The sequence below is a fragment of the Leopardus geoffroyi genome, chromosome C1 (assembly GCF_018350155.1).
Source record: "Leopardus geoffroyi isolate Oge1 chromosome C1, O.geoffroyi_Oge1_pat1.0, whole genome shotgun sequence".
NCBI classification, from domain to species: Eukaryota; Metazoa; Chordata; class Mammalia; order Carnivora; family Felidae; genus Leopardus; species Leopardus geoffroyi.
In genome coordinates this window covers 83977732-83998279 of record NC_059328.1, presented here as the reverse complement: position 1 = coordinate 83998279, position 20548 = coordinate 83977732, and positions in this window count along the sequence as shown.

Genomic DNA, 20548 nt, shown 5'->3' with positions numbered 1-20548 from the left:
TCTCTCCCTCTCAAACCCTCCCAAAAACTAAAGGCAATGAAAAGCTTCCAAACTCATTTTACAAGGTCAGCATTATTTTGATTCCAAAAACAGACAAAGACACGACAAAAAGAAAGAAAGAAGAAAGAAAGAAAGAAAGAAAGAAAGAAAGAAAGAAAGAAAGAAAATTACAGACCAATGTCCTTGAGGCACTTTGATGCAAAAATCCTCAACAAAATATTAGCAAACCAAATTCAACAACACATTAAAAGGATCACAGGTTATACAATGATCCAATGTGATTTATTCCAGGAATGCAAGGATGGTTCAACATCTACCAAGCAATAAACATGGTACACCATATGACTACATAAAGAATAAAATTCATACAATCATTTCAACAGCTGCAGAGATAACATTTGGCAAAATTTAACATCCATTTATGATAAAAATTCTCAATAGAATGGGTATAGAAAGAATTTGCCTCAACATATAAAGGTCATCTATGACAAGCTCACAGCTAACATCATACTCAACAGTGAAAAGCTTTAAGTCCTTCCTCTAAGATCTGGAATAAGACAAGGATGCCCAAGTTCGCCACTTTTATTCAACACAGTACTGTAAATCCTAACCAGAGCAAGTAGGCAAGAAAAATAAATAAAAGGCATGTAATTGGAAAGGAAAAGTAAACTGTCACTATTTGTGGATGGAATGAGTTTATAAATAGAAAACTCTAAAGACTCCATCAAAAAACTGTTAAACTAATAAATGAATTCAGTGAAATTGCAGGGTACAAAATCAATATACAGAAGCTGTTGTTTGTCTATGCACTAAGGATGAACTATCAGAAAGAAAAATTAAGGAAACAATCTCATTTACAAAGGCATCAAAAAGAATAAAGTACCTATAAATAGAGGTGCCTGGGTGGCTTAGTTGGTTAAGTGTCTGACTCTTGATTTTGGCTCAGGTCATGGTCTCATGGTGGTGAGATCGAGCCCTACATTGGGCCCCATGCTGGGCATGAAGCCTGCTTAAGATTCTCTCTTCCCCTCCCCTTGCCCCTCCCCCACTCACTCATGTACTTGCTCTCTCTCAAAAAAAAAAAAGAAAAGAAAAAAGAAAAACCCTACAAATGAATTTTATCAAGGAGGTAAAAATCCTGTACATTGAAAACTATGGATATTGATAAAAAAATTGAAGACACAAATAAATATAAAGACATCACATGTTGATGGATTAAAAGTTAATATTGTTAAAATGTCCATACTACTCAAAGCCATCATCAGATTAATAAAATTCCTATCAAAATTCCAAAGGAATTTTTCACACAGAACAAACAATCCTAAAATTTGTATGGAACCACAAAAAGCAATCTTAAGAAAGAAGAAAAAAGGTAGGTGCATCATATTCTCTAATTTCAAACTATTTTGGAGAGCTATAGTAATAAAAAGTATGGTAGTGGTATGATGACAGATATATAGATCAGTGAAACAGAACAGAGAGTCCAGAAATATACCTATGCATATATGGTCAATTAATTTATGACAAATGGGGCAGAATATACAATAGTAAAGAACAGTGTCTTCAATAAATGGTGTTGGGAAAAGTGGACATGCAAGAGAATTAAATTAGACTAATACCTTCTATCACACACAAAACTCAAAATTGATTAAAGACTTGAATGTAATACTTGAAACCATAAAATTCCTAGAAGAAAATGTAAGCAGTAAACTCCTAGACATCACTCTTGGCAATGACTTTTTGGACCTGACTCCAAAGGCAAAGGAAACAAACAAAAATAAACAAGTGAGACTTCATCAAACTAAAGAGCTTTTGCATAGTGAAGGAAACCATGAACAAAATGAAAAGGCAACCTAGGGAATGGGAGAAAATATTTACAAATTATGTATCTGATAAGGGGTTTATATATGAAATATATAAAGAACACACACAACTCAACCACCACCACCACCACCACCACAACAACCACCCAATTAAAAAATGCTCAGATATGGAGGTGCCTGGGTGGCTCAGTTGGCTAAGTGTCCAACTCTTGATATCGTCTCAGGTCACAGTACTGCAGTTGTGAGATCAACTCCTGCATCAGGCTCTGCACTGAGCATAGAGTCTACTTGAAATTCTCTGTCTTCCTCTCTCTTTGTGCCTCTCTCTCTCTCAAAATAAATAAATATTTTAAAAATAACATAAGATAAAAAATGGGCAGAGAATCTGAATAGACATTTTTCCAAAGAAGATATTCAGATGACCAACAGGCACATAAAAAGAGGCTCAACATCAGTAATCATCATGGAAACATAAATAAAAAATCATAATGAAAGATTATCCCACACATGTCAGAATGGCTATTATCAAAAAGACAAGAGATAACAAATTTTGGTGAGGATGTGGAGAAAAGGGAAGCCTCATACATTATTGGCAGAAATGTAAATTGGTGCAGCCACTAGGGAAAACAGTACAAAGACTGCACAAAAAATTAAAAAGAGAACCACTGTATCATTCCACAATTCCAATTCTGGGTATCTATCTAAAGAAAACTAAAAAACTAGTTCAAAAAGATATACACACCTCAGTGTTAACTGCAGTATTATTTACATTAGACAACATATGTAAATTACCTAAATGTCCAGAGATGGATAATGAATAAAGAAGAGGTCGTATACATACACTATGGAGTACTACTCGTTCATAAAAAAGACGAAAATCTTGTCCTTTATAACAACACTGATGAACACTAATGGTATGACGTTAAGTGAAATAAGTCCTACAGAGAAAGATAAATACCATATGATTTCACTTATATGTGGAATCTGAAAAAAGAAAAAAAATAAAACAAAAAAAAGCTCATGATCATAGATACACAGAATAGATCGGTGGGTGCCAGAGAGAGGGAGGTTGAGGGATGGGTAAAATGCGTAAAGGGGGTTAAAAGGTACAAAATTTCAGCTATTAAATAAATAAGTACTGGGATATAATGTACAGCATTATGTAAAATGATTGTATTGCATATTTGAAAGTTGCTAATAGAGTAAATCTTAAAACTTCTCATCACAGACACAAAAAATTTATAATTTTGTGTAGAGATAGATGGTAAAACTAGACTTATTGTGATCATTTCACAGTATATGCAAATATAAAATCATTATGTTGTACAACTGAAAGTAGCATAATTTTATGTCAATTATAACCTCAATAAAAAATAAAAATAAGTAAATAAAAATTATAACGAAAAATAAATGTATAACTACTGCTAAAAAATAAAAATCATGCAAAGTTTTTTTTCTGAATGAAAATAAACATAACTTTAATTATCCATAATAATTTGAAATGTTGGTTTTTATTATTAATGGGGATATCAAGAAAAGAAGGGTAAGAAAAATATTGTATTTTACCTTCATAGAATTTTTCTCTCATACTTTTCCTTTTTCAAAATATAAATCCATGTTTCTGACCTATATAATTTTTCTTCTGTCTAAAAAAATCTTTTAACATTTCTTGTAAAGAAAATCTACTGGTAGTGAATTCTCTTAGGTTTTCTTTGTCTGAGAAAGTATTTCTGTTTCACTCATGAAGGATAATTTTGCTGGATGCTGAATTCTAGGTTGTTGAGATTTTTCTTCTTTCAATGCTTTACGTACTTTATTCCATGTCTTATTTTATTCATGATTTCTGACAATAAGTCTTCTGTAATTCTTATCAATGTTTATCTTTTCGTGTTCCTTTTTTCTCTTTCTTACAAGATGTACTATTTTTCTTTTGTTTTCTGCAGTTTGAATGTGAAATACCTTGATGAACTTCTTTTTCTCTTTGGTATTTTCTATTTTGTATTCTTCAAGCTTCCTGTATCTGTGGTTTGGTGTCTGCCTTTAATTTTGAAAATTCATGATTACTTCAAACATTTCTTCTATTCTCTTTTCTCTTTCTTCTTCTAATATTCCAATTATGAATTACACCTTTCGTGTAATCATTCCACAATTCCTGAACATTTTGTTTCTCCTTCTTTTTTCCACTTTACATTTCTGTTTGGGAAGTTTCTAGTAACCTGTTTTTAAGTTCACTGATTCTTACCTCAGCCACACTGAGTGTACTAATAAGCCTATAAAAGGCTTTTTTTTTTTCATTTCTCTTATGGCATTATTTTTTATTTCTAGCATTTCCTTTTGATTCTTTCTTAGATTTCCACTGCTATACTTACATTATCCATCAGTTCTTATATGTTATTTACTTTTCCTTTAAAGTCCTTACCATATGACTTAATTATTATTAATTATTTAAAATTCCCTATTTGATAATTCCAAAATCTGTGTCATATATGAATCTATTCATAATTTCCGGTCACCATTTCAGATTGTGTTTTTTCTTTCCTTTAGGCATAACTGGTAGTTTGTTGTTGTTGCAAGATTCATAAGTTGAACTGCACAATAGGAATTGAAGAAAACAAGTTTCTAGTGTGAGGATTTATATTAATCAGGCTAAAAGTTGGGTTTTAATGATTGCTATAAGTGTCAGAGGGCTCAAATTCCTATATTATCTTTGATTTTATCTCCCCTCTTAGCTTTTGGTTTCACTAAACACTCCCCGTCTAAGAATCTTTTTCCTGCATCTCTTCCAAGAGTAATCCTCTATTACTGTACTGGAGCCCTTTTTTTTAAAAAATTTTTTTTTCAACGTTTATTTATTTTTGGGACAGAGAGAGACAGAGCATGAATGGGGGAGGGGCAGAGAGAGAGGGAGACACAGAATCGGAAACAGGCTCCAGGCTCTGAGCCATCAGCCCAGAGCCTGACGTGGGGCTCGAACTCACGGACCGCGAGATTGTGACCTGGCTGAAGTCGGACGCTTAACCGACTGTGCCACCCAGGCGCCCCTGGAGCCCTTTTAATAGGATAGTAAGGTGTGGAGGAGAGGAATAATCTTATGATTGATTAAATCTGAACCTTTTGTGTTTCTGGGCTGTGACCTTCACGGTGTTTGCACTTATATGGCTCCTCTCACCCTCTGAGGGGAGACATGAAAGCTCTAGGGAACTGAAGTGAGAGGGATGTTCTTCCCCCATGGCTTTGTTATGGAGAAGGCTCTGGACATATTTGACAAGGATTGCTCCTTTCCTCCCTCTGATAGAGCCATAAAAGGGGGTCTTTCTTCAGATGTTCATTATGAGAATTTGGCATGGTAACTGGAGGTAAAGCCCATGAAAGTGAGAGATTCTTTAAAAGGACACTTAGAATGATTGTGAGTTATTTCTCCTCACTGCTATTCACTGTATACCACACTGCAACCTACTTTACTTCCCACTCTCTATCAGCACAAATAACATTGGGTGAACATTCTCATACACGTCCATTTCCATACTTGGTGAGCGTATCTCTGAAATACATCACCAGGAATGAGGTGTCTGGAGTAAAGAGCATATACATTCTTCCAGAAATGTTACTAAATACTGACATTTCCCCTTCCAGAAGGGCTGAAATATTTTACAATCACATTGGCTGTTTATAAGAGCTTTTTGTGCCACTTCCTTGTCATTATATAGTATTACTAACTTTTGCCATCCTAGTGCATGTAAAATGATATTTGTTTGGTTTAATTTGCATTCCTCAGATGACTAATAAGTTTGACCACTTCTTCACATACCTATAAGTCATGTGGACTTTCTCTTCTAAAATGACTGCTCATTTTCGATACCCTTTTTCCTTGTGTTTTCCTTTTCGTTGGTTAAAAAAAATACCTCCACAAATCATTGTATACTCTTCCCCTCAAGAAGTGTTGCTTACTTCTCCTCTTGAGTGTGGGCTGGACTTCTAAAGAATAGAATGTAGCAGAAGTAATGCTGTATCACTTGATGTGGCCCAAATTGTTACTACCTGTATTGGAATGATTATTCATATTACCCTTTCTGTAATGTCTTCATATGTAATAGAATGAGTGTCAGGCTTTTAAAAGTTAAATGAATAAACAAAACTAACTTTTAAAAGTAAACCTATTTGTCTTAATCTTCCATATTTTAAAATGTTGACTCTTCCAATAATACCAGCTTAAATGGAATTTTCAAAAAAGGAAATGCCATTATTCTCCTACAATAAAGTAGAAATTTGTGTAAAAAGTTCACATTCTTTTTATTCCCTAATATACACAATATCCAAGCAATATTTAGATACTACTTATAGCACTTTGACCTCTCTACCCATAGATAGGACCCTCCACTTTCTAAGCCTTAAATTGCATGAGCACAGACATCAAAATATGGCATATACCTATAGCCAAAGTTCTTCAATAAATGTTCATATAACTGCTTCAGCAAACAGGAAAGAATTCCTGATTTTTTTCCTACAAATTTTCTTAGACCAACTGAATGGCAAAATTTATTCACAAAAATTCTTAGTCTTAATATACTTAAGCATTAACCCATTACTATATTCTGTTAGAATTGAAAAATTTTTTAAAAAGCAGATATTTTAAGTATGAATGCTTTTACAACTGGATTCTTATGTCTATTTTTGTTTTGCTCAGAGAACAATCTAACTTGTCCATCTAACACAGGGAGATCTCCAGTAAAAGATCATGATTGCAATATTATAGTATCTTCTAATTAGAAGAAAAAATATTACATAGTAGTATTAACAGGATTATTGATCCCAGTTGGTAATTTTTCTTATAAATGGTATAGATAAGGGTTTATTGTGGATAGTTTGGAGTATTAAAACACATAAGACTGTATCATTCAGGGTTTTTTTTTTTTTCAATATATAATAGAACTTAAAGTAATCAAGCTGCTTGAGATCAAGCCTCACCTGAAATGACTTATTTTGATACTTCCCAGTTAAGAGAACTAAACAATTCCCTGTTTTGGTTGAGTCAGTTTAAGATGGGTTTTATGTCACTGCAACTTCAAGTCTCCTAATTAAGGCATGATACAAAGCTCAAGTTAGGCTAAGATTTAAATGGTAGGCCCTCCAAATTACTTGGATTGTTTGTATAACTAACAGAATCTAAACTTCATTTGAAATACTTTGTGCTTCTAAACACATCCCAAATATCCTAAATAATCTCAAGTAGTAATAAGAAAGTGACCCATAGCCTGTGGCTGTCAAACAATAAGGTTAACTCATGGAGAGAAGCTAACATCATAGGAAGATCAGCACACATAGCTGTAAAGGAAAACTAAGTGAGGAAATTATTTCTCCAGAATTTTCTAAGGTAATGGAGATATTTTGCTCCACTTGGTAAAGAAAGGAGTATAGAACACTATAAACATTTTATTGCAATTCTTTGTATGATTGTTATTTAAAATGCGGTTCAAGAAATCTTTTCAGTAGCTGATAATGGTTTGAGATAAGATGTTCTTTGTAAAGCAATTTCCATTATTTTCCATCTACACCAATTTAATGTATTCAGTTGTTTAAAACAGCTATTTTTATATTCAGTTAAATGTAATATTACAGTTCATATCATTTTCTTTTCACAGGAAAGTGACTCCATGAATCTAAATCTAAAAATCTAAATCAAGAGAAAACAAATGTAGAATTTTCACATGAAAAAAATTGTGGAATAATAAATCAGTTACATGACTTAACTGGGTCAACTAATTGTTTCTGAAAATCAACCAATTATTTAATTAAATGGGTTGGCCAATTTAGTAAAAATAGTAACCCAGTTTGATTTATAGAAATCTTTCTCTTGCATGCCTTTTACTTATTTAGGATTCAGCCAGCTGACAGGTGACCTCACTCACAAGGCAGTGGACTGATCCTTTTATCATTTTACTCCCAGTTTTCCCAAGGGTTCCAATAGCATCTTGTGTTTATCCCTGTTATTGCTCTGATAATAACAAGAGTTATGTGTGGCAGGCACAGCTCTTGAAGTACGTTATCTCATTTAAACTTCAACGAATCTATGAGACAATTTTGTTGCTGCTGGTGGTGTTTGTTTAACAAATGAAGATACTCAGGCTCAGCAAGTAAATTAATTTACCCTCAAAGTTAATTAATACATAACAAAGAGAAAGTATGATCAGTGACACAAGAGGAGAACTATGTACAGTGTTTGGTCTCAGATGTCAAAAGAAGAAGAAGTACAAGAAGGAAAGTACAGTGAAGAAAATCAAGGTAGGAGAAATAAGAGCTAAGGTCAATAATTATCATTGTATAGTTTTAGTGTGGTGTTGGTGGCAGAATCTAAATTGTGGTATAAAAAGGCAGTATGTAAAGAAGTAGGAAAGATTCAAATCTAGATCTAATTGATTTGAAAAGCTCATGGGTTTTTTCCTCTGTACTAGTAGTTCTCAAATATCAGTATGCAAAGGAAGCATCTAAAGAAATTTCTGTGAATGCAGGTTCCTGTCCCAAACAGCAAATCTAGATTGTTTTCAAATTCTTATTATTTAAAAAATTTTTAATTCCAGTATAGTTAATATACTGAGGCCTTGCATTTTTAAGAAGTACCATACATGGGGTGCCTGGGTGGCTCAGTAGGTTAAGCATTCGACTTGAGCTTGGGTCATGATGTCACAACTTGTGGGTTCCAGCCCACATAGGGCTCTGTGCTGACAGCTCAGAGCTTGGAACCTGCTTCGGATTCTGTGTCTCCCTCTCTCTCTGCCCCTCCCTCACTCATGCTCTGTCTCTCTTTCTCTCTCTCTCTCTCAAAAATAAATAAACATTAAAAAAGAAAAGTACCATCCAGGTGATTCTGATGAAGTTGCCAATGGACCACACTTTTAGAAACACAGCACTATTATGCCAACTCTAACAGGGAGCTTCTTGAAGGCAAGGACTTCATGGGTTTTCAGTAGTGAGCATAATGCTTGACTCACAGTAAGAATCTCATGTAGATTCACAGAGCTAAGCTGCACAGTGGTTTGGAACAAAAAACTGACTATAATTTGAAACTATTCATGTTACATGGACATGACCATAATCTCCATAAACTCAAACACCCTGTTGTTTGTGTTTTGAATGCGCACACTTGGGGCACCTGGGTGGCTATTGATTAAGCATCTGACTCTTGATTTTGGCTCAGGTCATGATCTCACAGTTTGTGAGTTTGAGACCTGCATCGGGCTCTGCTCTGACAGTGCGGAGCCTGCTTGGGATTCTCTTTCCCTCTCTCTCTGTTCCTCCCCCACTTCTGTTCTCTCCTTCTCTCTCTCTCTCAAAATGAATACATAAAAACTTAATAAAAAACATGCACATCGATGTTAAACAGTGTCACTTTTTGCTGCCTAGTAAAATCCTGAAAAGAGATTTGGATCTTTGCCCTGTGAATGGTCTCCTTACTTATTTCAACCTATAACAATTTTCATCATCTGTTATAACAATTTATTTTACAGGGCTTTAATCTTCCTTAAAACAAACTGGTTTATCTCAATCTATTTTTTAACTCTTGTGATTTTTTTCTTATTCCAAAAATAATATATGCTTATTATTGAAATCTTCAAAATTTTAAATAAGCAATAAATATATCTCATTATTCCACAATAGATGATATATTCATATGCTTCCTTTCAGCCTTATAATTATTTACACATATTTACAAAAAAAGTATTATAAAATACATATCATTTTGTAACCTCCCTTTGAACTTCATTCTAAATCATTAATAATTTTTGTACTACTAATTTTCTTTAAAACCACACTTTAAATAGCCTCATAGCATATGTAATAATTTTTAATCATTTGTAGCATATTTTTGGACTTTCAGGCTAATTTTAATGGCTTCATACTACAAACAATGTTGGGGAAATTCTTATATTTATATTTTTGCTCACTTTTTTTTTTTATTATTCCTCTAGTGTATATTCCTAGAAGTAGAATTACGAGCTCAAAATAGAAGTATATTCGGGAATTTTTAAGTTTGCCATCTAAATTGTTTTACAATTACATTCTTCAAGCAGTATATGAAAATATCTGTTTCTAGGACTCCCACTAACAATGGATTTTATTTCTTGAAAAAAAAAAAAAACTTGGGTCATTTTGATGGTGACAAATAATTTTAAGTAATGTTTTAACTTAATTACCAGGAAGCGGAATCATTTCTTGTTTTATTATTTGTTAACATTTATTTTACTGCCGAATGCCTCTTATGTCCTCTTTGCTGAATGGAATTACTAATTTCCCAGCACTTTATGACAGACCAGAGGGATGACTTTCCCACCTTTGGTGTAAGATTCAACATTATTTTCTGATTTCATCATTGTTGAAGTGTTTCATCAAGCACTACTGATCCTCTGTTGTCAGGTCTGACCCTGAGTTATGGCAAGGATTAATGAGGTACAGAGGTAAATGAGATAAAGAAAGTAAAAGCTTGTCTCAGTAACAGATGGCTTAAAATTAGACTCTTTAGCAATTTGTACTGCTAAGATTTTTATAAAATTCAGTATTACTGCACATACATATTTTATTTGCATTTTCCCTCTAAGCTTATTTAATTTCTTTTTTTTTAATTTTTTAAAATACTTTTATTTATTTTTGAAGGAGAGAGAAACAGAGCATGAGCAGGGGAAGACCAGAGAGAGAGGGAGACACTGAATTCGAAGCAGGCTCCAGGCTCTGAGCTGTCAGCACACAGCCCTATGCGGGGCTCAAACTCATGAACTGTGAGACCATGACCTGAGCTGAAGTTGGTTGCTTAACCAGCTGAGACACGCAGGTGCCCCAAAGCTTATTTATATTTCTTAATATTTTCCCCTTACCATCATAAAAAATCCAAGACCAGATAGCGTCACTGATGAATTCTACCAAACATTCAAAAAAGACTTAATACCTAGCCCTCTTGAACTCTTTCAAAAAACTGAAAAGGAAAGAAGGCTTCCAAACTCATTTTACAAGGCCAGCATTACCCTGATACTAGAACCAGACAAGGACACCACAAAAAAAAAATGAAATTATAAGCCAACATTCTTGATGTACACTGATGCAAAAATCCTCAACAAAATATTAACAAATCAATTCAACAATACATTAAAAAGATTGTACACTATGACCAAGTGGGATTTATTCCAGGAATGCAAAGATAGTTCAACATCTGCACACCAATCAATGTGATACACCGCATTAACAAAATGAAAGATGAAAATCAGATGGGGATCTCATAGATGCCCAAAAAACACTTGAAAAAATTCAACATCCTTTCATGATAAAAAAAATCTCAACAAAGTGAATATAGAGGGACTGTATCTCAATATAATAAATGTCATAGTAATATCATACTGAATGGTAAAAAGCTGAAAGCTTCTCCTCTAAGATAAGGAAGATCCAAGAGGATGCCTTCTCTTGCCACTTTTATTCAACATTTCACTGAAAGTCCTAGCCAGGGCAATTTGGCAAGAAAAGGAATAAAAGGCATCCAAATTGGAAAAGAAGTAAAATTGTCACTATTTGCAGATAACATTATACCACATATGGAAAACCCTGAATTCTACCACAAACCTGTTAAAACTAATAATAAATTCAATAAAGTTGCAGGGTATAAAATTAATATGCATAATGTGTTGCATTTCTATACACTAATAATGAACATCAGAAAGAAATAAAGAAAACAATCCCATTCACAATTGTATCATAGAGAATAAAAAAACCTAAGAATAAAATTAACTAAGGAGGTGAAAGACCTGCACACTGATATGGATGAAAAGAAATTAATGGGAAGAAAGTGAGGAAGACAAAAGTAAAAGGAAGGATATTATGTGCTCACAGACTGGAAGAATTAATATTAAAATGTCCATAGTACCAAAAGAAACCTACAGATTCAATGTAATTCTTATCAAAATTCCAATGACATTTTTCACAGAAATAGAATAAATTCTAAAATTGGTATAGAACAAAAGATCCCAGATAGCCAAATAACCTTGACAAAAGAACAAAGCTGGAGGTATCATTCTCTCTTATTTTAAACTATAAAATGAAACTATAGTAAACAAGTAGTATGGTATTGACGTAAAAACAGACAGATCAATGGAACAGAATAAAAAGTCCAGTAATAAACCTATGTATGTATGGTCAGTTAACTGACAACAAAGGAGACAAAAATACACAACAGGGAAATTACAGTTTCTTTAATAAATGTCATTGGGAAAACTGGACAACTACATGCAAAAGAATGAAATTGGACCACTATATTACATCATATACAACCATTAACTCAAAACTGATTAAAGACTTCAGTTAAGGGGTGCCTGGGTGGCTCAGTCGGTTAAGGGTCCAACTTTGGTTTAGGTCATGATCTCACAGCTCGTGAGTTCAATCTCTGTGTTGGGCTCTGTGCTGACAGCTCAGAGCCTGGAGCCTGCTTCAGATTCTGTGTCTCCCTCTCTCTTCCCCTCTCCCATTCGCTCTCTGTATCTCTCTCATAAATAAAATAAAAACGTTAAAAAAAAAAAAGACTTCCATTAAGACTGAAACCATAAAAATCCTAGAAGAAAACATAGGTATGTGTGAGCTCCTCGACATCAGTCTTAGTGATGATTTTTTTGGATCTGACTCCAAAGGCAAGTGAAACAAAAGCAAAAGTAAACAGCTGGGACTACATCAAACTAAAAAGCTTCTGCACAGCTTAGAAAACCATCAACAAAACAGAAAGGCAACCTACTGAATGAGGTAAGATATTTGCAAATCATATACCTGATAAGTGGTTAATCCAAATATATAAAGAACGCATACAACTCAATTACAAAAGAAACAAAAACAAAAACAACAATCAGTTATGAAAAACAGAGAATCTGAATAGACATTTTTCCAAAAAAGACATACAAATGGTGAATAAATTCATGAAAAGATGCTCAATGTCACTAATCATTAGGGAAATGCAAATCAAAACCACAGTGAGTTATCACCTTACACCTGTCAGAATGGCAAGGGAATTAAGAAGTACAAACTTCCAAAATTAGTCCTGGGGATATAATGTATAGCATGAGGAATACAGTCAATTGTATACAGATCTAGATCTAGATCTAGATCTAGACATCCAGATCTAGATATAGTCAATAGTATTGTATTAACTTTGTAAGGTAACAGATGTAGCCAGACTCATTGTGGTGCCCATTTTGCAATGTATACAGATGTTGAATTAGCACATTGTTTACCTAAGTCAAATACAACATTATATGTCAATTATACCTCAGTTAAAAAAATTTAATTACCAATGCAGTGTTCTTTTTTTCATGGTAACTAAAATAGATTTTGTATTTCATATTGAGTCTGTTTTACAGCAAATTGTATTTTTCCAGGAATTCTTACATTTTCTCTCATACAGTTATTTTTCAGGAAAAACATTTTCTTAATATTTTATCTCAATTTCAAGCCTATTATGCATTCTTTTCTTTTTATTATTGACTATGTCTGCCTTTTTTTTATTTTTGACCATTCCTGCCAGAAATTTGTTTCATTAGTCTTTAGACACACTGTCAAATTTTTCCATCGTTGACCATCTATTACTTCTTTGTTTTTCATTTACATCAATTTCTGCTACTTATTAATTTTTCTTCTAGGCTAGTGATTTTTCCTTCTTTTTCTAACTTTTAAAGTGTGTGCTTAGCTTACTAATCCATTTTTTAAGTTTATTTATTGTGTGAGAGAGAGAGAGAGAGAGAGAGAGAGAGAGAGAGAGAAAGAGAGCACATGTGTGCATGCGTATAAATGTGCTCTAGCAGGGATGGGTAGAGAGAGGGAGAGGGAATCCCAAGCAGGCTCTGCACGGTCAGCATGGAGCCTGTCGTGGGGCTTGAACCCACAAACCATGAGATCATGACCTGAGCTGAAACAAAGAATCGGGTGCTTACTGGACTGAGCCACCCAGGCAACCCCAACTTTTTTCTAATAAGAGTATTTAAGGTTATAGTTTTCTTTTGGGTGTTGCTGCTGTGCACTGAAGTCCTTTGGTTTACTCTTTTCTTTTTAATTAATAGTCTTAATTTTTTAGAGTGGCTTTAAGTTTTAGAGCAGTTTTTTTTTGTTCTGTCATATTTCATTATAATATTTTTGAACATGTTTTTAATTTTGAAATGTACACTTTCTTTAGTTTTGTCTTTGTTTGTAATTTCTAACTTGATAGCATTTTGGTAAAAAAAACCAAGACAAAACCCAAAACCCTGATTTGTAGAATACCAATTCTTTGAAAGTTTGGAGGCTTAATTGCTGAATTTTGGTAATCATTCCTTATGTTTGAAAATAATGTATATTCAACATGTGAGTTCAGTGTCTAATATCTTTATATAAGTAATTTCCATGAGGACTGGGATTTTATTTTTCTGTTGTAGTCCATGCTGCATGTATGTTAAACTGTGTCTAGTCCCTAACGGCACTCAATGAATATTTGTTGAATGAACAAGTTCTAGATTAAGATTGTTAACTGTGTTGCTCAAATCTTCTAGACTTTAACATTTTTTTGAACTTATCAATTTCTCCTACTTCTGCCAATTTTTGCTTTATATATTTAAAAATAATACAGCTATATATCATTAGAATTGTTATATGCATCTGATAAACTCAAACTTCACCATTTAGTTATAGCTAGAAATGCTTTTTATCCTAGAGAAAAATGTGTATTATTAAAAATTACTATATCATCTTTAAAATATTGTTTTCCCAGTATCTTTTTTTTTAATTTAAATTGTTATTTTTTCTTATGTTTTATGTGTGAATCCGAATCTTACAACCCCCAATTGGCTGAATGGCTTTTGAGGACATGCTTTTTAAATGGAACATTTAGTTTATTTATTTTAATCACTAATATAGATCGGTTTTTTCTATCATTTTCTTTGGGTTTTCTATTTCATATTTTCTGTTTTTCCTCATATATGAAGGCCTTTTTTAAAAATATAAGTTCTTGGGGCGCCTGGGTGGCGCAGTCGGTTAAGCGTCCAACTTCAGCCAGGTCACGATCTTGCGGTCCGTGAGTTCGAGCCCCGCGTCAGGCTCTGGGCTGATGGCTCGGAGCCTGGAGCCTGTTTCCGATTCTGTGTCTCCCTCTCTCTCTGCCCCTCCCCCGTTCATGCTCTGTCTCTCTCTGTCCCAAAAATAAATAAACGTTGAAAAAAAATTAAAAAAAAAATAAGTTCTTTAGTGGCAGACTGTTGGTTAAGATGAGAAAATCTATCTGAAACTGTCATTATTTCATTCAGTATAGCATTCATTGTAAGTTGAATATTGTTTTCTTTTAGAGTACTTTGAGGATATTATTTCACTGTTTTCTACTTGTATTTCTAACTATTAGTTTATTATTGTTCCTTTTTACATAATTTGTCTTTTTGTCTGCTTATGTTTCTTTGTTAATCTATATTTTGACTAGTATACAAATGAGTTGTTGTTGTTGTTTTATTGTAGTTTGGGATTTCTTTGCTTCCTAAATGTGAAGATTGCTAGCTATAATCAATTCTAGATTTGTTTTTTCCAGCTACATGTCTCTCCCATTTGCTCTATTATCTCCTCTGGAAATCTGGTGCCTCATACCTTCCCTCAAGTTTCTTATGCTTAATTTCATCTTACCTGTCACTTTGTCTCTCTAGCCACAATTTTGAGTAATTACTTCATATCTACCTTCTAGTTCACTAATTTACCCTTTCACAATATTCAATCTGTTCTTTAATCCTTCCTTTGAGTTTTTTTTAAATGTTTATTTTTAAGAGAGAGAGAGTGACAAAGTGCAAGCGGGGGAGGGGCAGAGAGAGAGAGGGAGACACAGAAATCTGAAGCAGACTCCAGGCTCTGAGCTGTCAGCACAGAGCCCGATGCGGAGCTCAAACCTACAAACTGTTAGATTACGTCCTGAAGTCGGATGCCCAACCAACTGAGCCACACAGGCGCCCCATAATCCTTCCTTTGAGTTTTTAATTTTAATTACGGTATTTTCCATTTGTAGAAGTTGTGTTTTTCCCCCCTCAAATTTACCTGGTCATTTTGATAGTTTCTTGCAGCTAATTCATATTTTTTATTCATTCCTATTATTTTTTTAAGCTTTTTTATTTGCATATAGTTGGCACACAATGTTATATTAGTTTTAGGTGTTAAATGATTTCTGTTTGCTTTTGCCAGATACCTTGAGATGCTATCAACCTTTGTTGACTTTTATAAAATTCTCAACCATGACTATTCGAGTTGCAAAATTAAAAAATATTCAAAATTTTAAACCACAAACAAGCCCACTAAAGGCTATGATTTCTCACGACAAACTTTTGCCCCTTTTCCTCTCAGAACCAAAGCTGAGAGCAATAGCCTCTCTTGATGTCTACCTCTGAGGAAAGATGCTCCCCCACCACCCCAGTTTATCCCTTCTTGAAGTACAGCCTTTCCTGAGCCCTAGCTTTATTAGTGGGAGAGGTCTCTGATATGACCTGTGAATACTGTGATAGCCAGGGCTTTGTCTTTTGCTACCTGGCCATACACAGTAATTGAAACAGTGGTTTAGACTTCTCAAACTTTACTTCTCGAATTTAGTATGTACACAGGTCACCTAGGTATTTTGTTAAAAGACAAACTCTCAGTTACCAGGTCTGTGGTGGAGCCTGAGACTCTGCACGTCCAATGGTGATGCCAATACTGCTGGTCTGAGAAGCAGCATTGAATAGCAAGACTATGACTATTAGGGACTGCACACCCTGTACATATTCAATGGCTTCATCACTGGTTTACCTCCAGGGATTTCTCCTCCCAGTGTATTGCTGGCCACAGATGAATTCACTTAATTTATTACAATTTCATACATTCAATAAAAAGGATGTATTATATTCAGGGGTGCCTGGGTGGCTCAGTCAGTTCAGTGTCTGACTCTTGACTTCAGCTCAGGTCATGATCTCACAGTTTGTGGGTTCAAGCCCCACATCGGGCTCTGTGCTCACAGCACAGAGCCTGCTTGGGATCCCCAGGCTCCTTCTCCCTCTGCCCCTCTGCTCATGCTTTCTCTCTCTCTCAAAATAAATAAACTTTAAAAATAAATAAATAAAGGATGTGTTACAGTTTATCTAGCATGTTTACGTGTTTTGTAGTATGCAGGTTTTAGTCTACTATGTTGTAGGAAACAGAATTCTTCTCCAAATAAGGAAGAGAGTCTTAAAATCTGTGGCATTCATGCTTAAACTCATCCCATTAAGCATTTTTTTGTGTGTGTGAACTATAAAGTACATTGTACTGATAGAGATTTAGTCACACATCTTCATATGGAATAGATATTGGTCATTTTAAGTGACTTTTAGATTTGCTTTAATGATACGTATGAAAAGAAAAAAAGAAGAAATGAAATGAAGATAGAATGAACTTTTAGATAATTTATGCAAATGACAGATGAAAAATAGATCTCATACAAACATGCTAGAAATCCATAGCTTGACTATTTCCTAAAGCAGGGTCTCATTAGAAGATATTTACTCTACTTTTGATCACTACATTTAAAAATTTTTTAACATGTATTTATTTTTGAGAGACAGACAGAGTGTGAGTGGGGGAGAGGCAGAGAGAGAGGGAGACACAGAACCCAAAGCAGACTCCAGGCTCTGAGAACTGTCAGCACAGAGCCCAATGCGGGGCTTGAACTCACAAACCAGGAGATCATGACCTGAGCCGAAGTTAGATGCTCAACCAACTGAGCCACCCAGGTACCCCTTGACCACTACATTTTAAAACATACTTTAAAACCCTCTCTGTCTCTCACTCTCTCTCTTCATATATATATATATATATATATATATATATATATATATATAGATAGATAGATATAGATACAGATACAGATATATGTATATATGTGTATATATATACATATATACTTTTGTATATGAATTGCAACCATTTGATATTTTTCATATAAATGTTTAGATTACTTAAAAATATTCATCCAAACTCACTCTGTATTATTTTATAGCTTTGATTAGATATCTAATGATGCAGAATAATTGATTTCTGGTTGTTTCATGCCAGGCAGGTGAATTCCGCTAAAAACCTGCTCTCTAATTATTAAAGTCCCACTGCAATGACTATTTTTTAAAGTAATAAAAGGTTAGTACAAACTATGATTATTTTGTTTAACTGCCTTATAAAACAACCAACCTCTGAAAGGTTATCTTAATCAAAATCTCAAAAAGCTGCTCAAATCAACAGTGAAAACTTGACACGTAGGGTGGCATTTGGATCTTCGAAGAGCTCAAGATCAGACAAATGAATGCTAAAGATTTGAATGTAGATATTATTTATAAAGTCACCTAAGATCATTTTTATTTAAAAAAATAAAACAGAATGTTCCTTATGCAAATTGTAAAGCACATTCTAAAGAAGCATAAGCCAACAATAGATTTTAAAAAAGAAAAAGAAGAAATAACACATTCTTTCTCCACATGAAACCGCACCAGAAACGAAACTCAAATGATAGGTTGTTTCAAGTAAGGTATACAAATAAAATAAGCAAAGACATAAAGCACAATGAATTACTTGCATAGAAACATAAAGTGAATGAGAATTGTCCCCCCAGATATAGCAAAAGGAAATGATGAGATTAGCCAAAGGTAAAATACATACTGCTAATGAGAATAAAAACAGAGACATGAAATAAATAATACCTTTAAGGGTTACTGTTCTGAGTAATACTGAGAAATACAGAGATTCTTTAAAAAGGGTCATTGGCAAAAGAAATGCCAGGGGAACGAGGAGACAACTTGAACACACACAAATTTCCAAATCCGGATGCCACAGATTATGAAAACTTCAAGAGGAACTTGCAATCATTTTCACAGACTCCCTTAAAATTATTCTTAAGATATTCTTAAGAACAAGACATGTTTGAGAGGAATTAAAAAGCAAAAATAGAACATAAAATATAAAACTGACTTAAAAACTGAGTCAAGTAATCTTGGGTATGGCTTAATGTAAGTCTGCTAAGAAAAAGTAAATATTATGAGGCTATACCTCATAAGTTAAGTTCTTAAGAGTAATAAGGATTCTATCTTTTCAATAGATTTAAAAAAGTTCTTGGTGATGGTTTCTCCCTGGGATAATAGTAAAGTTTAGGGATAGAACAGATGTCAGATCCTCCAACTCAGTGTTTTAATGTAAAACACAGGGACTGCTGAGTGAAATATGAAGATCGTCTACTATTTTGTCCATCCTCTGTTTGTGTTCATACATGTGGTTCGGCTAAAGAAATGACACCTATGTCCCTTCCGAAAGAACACAGAATCAAGTCACGTTTCCCTCAGTCACTCTGATCAAAATGGCTAACACCGCTTTCTGTGATTTTTGGTGTTTTTGCTAAGAAGTGAAGGAGGTGGCGCTTCATCACAAAAAATGAAGAGGCTGGAAATAATGTTTTAAAAGACTTTTATACAGCTTACATTCTAAATATCTCATATAATAAAATTCAAAACAATAAGCTATTAATAACCCATGTTCACATAACCTTATAAATAAGGCAGTGTACTTTGAGAATCTTAAATCACTAATGTATTTTATGCCTGTGTTTTTTTCTTCTATATGAACAGGTCTGCACTAGTCTGCATTAATTAAATTTAAGTAGGATTTCTGAGCCTGGATCATCATTAAGTCTGTGGCCCTGATTTAAATCTGCAGTAAAACATTTCTCCATTAAGTCTTGTGCTTTTGTGTCATATTTCATACACTAGTTGTCTCTTAATTAAATCCATGATGGTCCACCAACACAGACTATTAAAATAACTATACTTTGCTCTTGACATATTTATGAGACAGAGTCATAAGACTATAGACTGATACTTGAACTACTCACTAGAAATGCTAATAAGATTATGATGAAGGTAAGATTAGAACATTCCTCTTCTATCTCTTCTCTTCTTTCTCGAGATTTATTTTTATAACTGCACACTTCTATTTCAGGTTCTGACTCTTTCCCCAGACCATCTGAAAGCTCTTTCATTGTGGAATAACTGCAAATTAATAGTCAATGGAAACCTTGTAAAGTGTTAATTTATATCACATGATGTTAATATAAACATTGAGATATAGTCTCCTCTGAGTTTTGCTCTATTCACAGCTGCAAGTAAATACATTAATCTAGACATGTTTGCCAAGCCTTTAGGTGTTCAGAGTGAAGAAAATTTACAAGGACTGAAAAGAGAAAATAACCCTGAGTGAGAAAGCAGTTAACTTTTAGATGGGGCGAAAGGAAGTCCACATATGTCAACCTCAGATATACTGAATTTTCAATCTGCTCTCCACAAAGAATGATGGTCTCTTCCTGGGTGAATTTCCAGAGAACTTAGCATATGGTGAAAGAGAGTTTCCAGTTTCTTTTGTTTGCTTTCAGTAGCTTGAGATACGCTTTGGGTTTTGTTTCATTTTTCTTAGAAACATTTTTTGTTTGTTTGTTTGCCATGGAAGGGTAGGGCCTTTAAAGGGGGAGAAGTGTTCTTAAAAGGATCAGGAAGTTTCAAATGCCTGGAAGCTGTGTCAAAGCAGAGAACACAGACAGAAACAACAGGAGACTCTTCATCAGGTGATCTAACAGGAGCAGGCATTATCTAATACAAATACAGGGAAGAGTTCACAGTCTTTAAATCCATTTATTTGTTTCTTACTGGTATCAGTAAATGTTCTGCAGC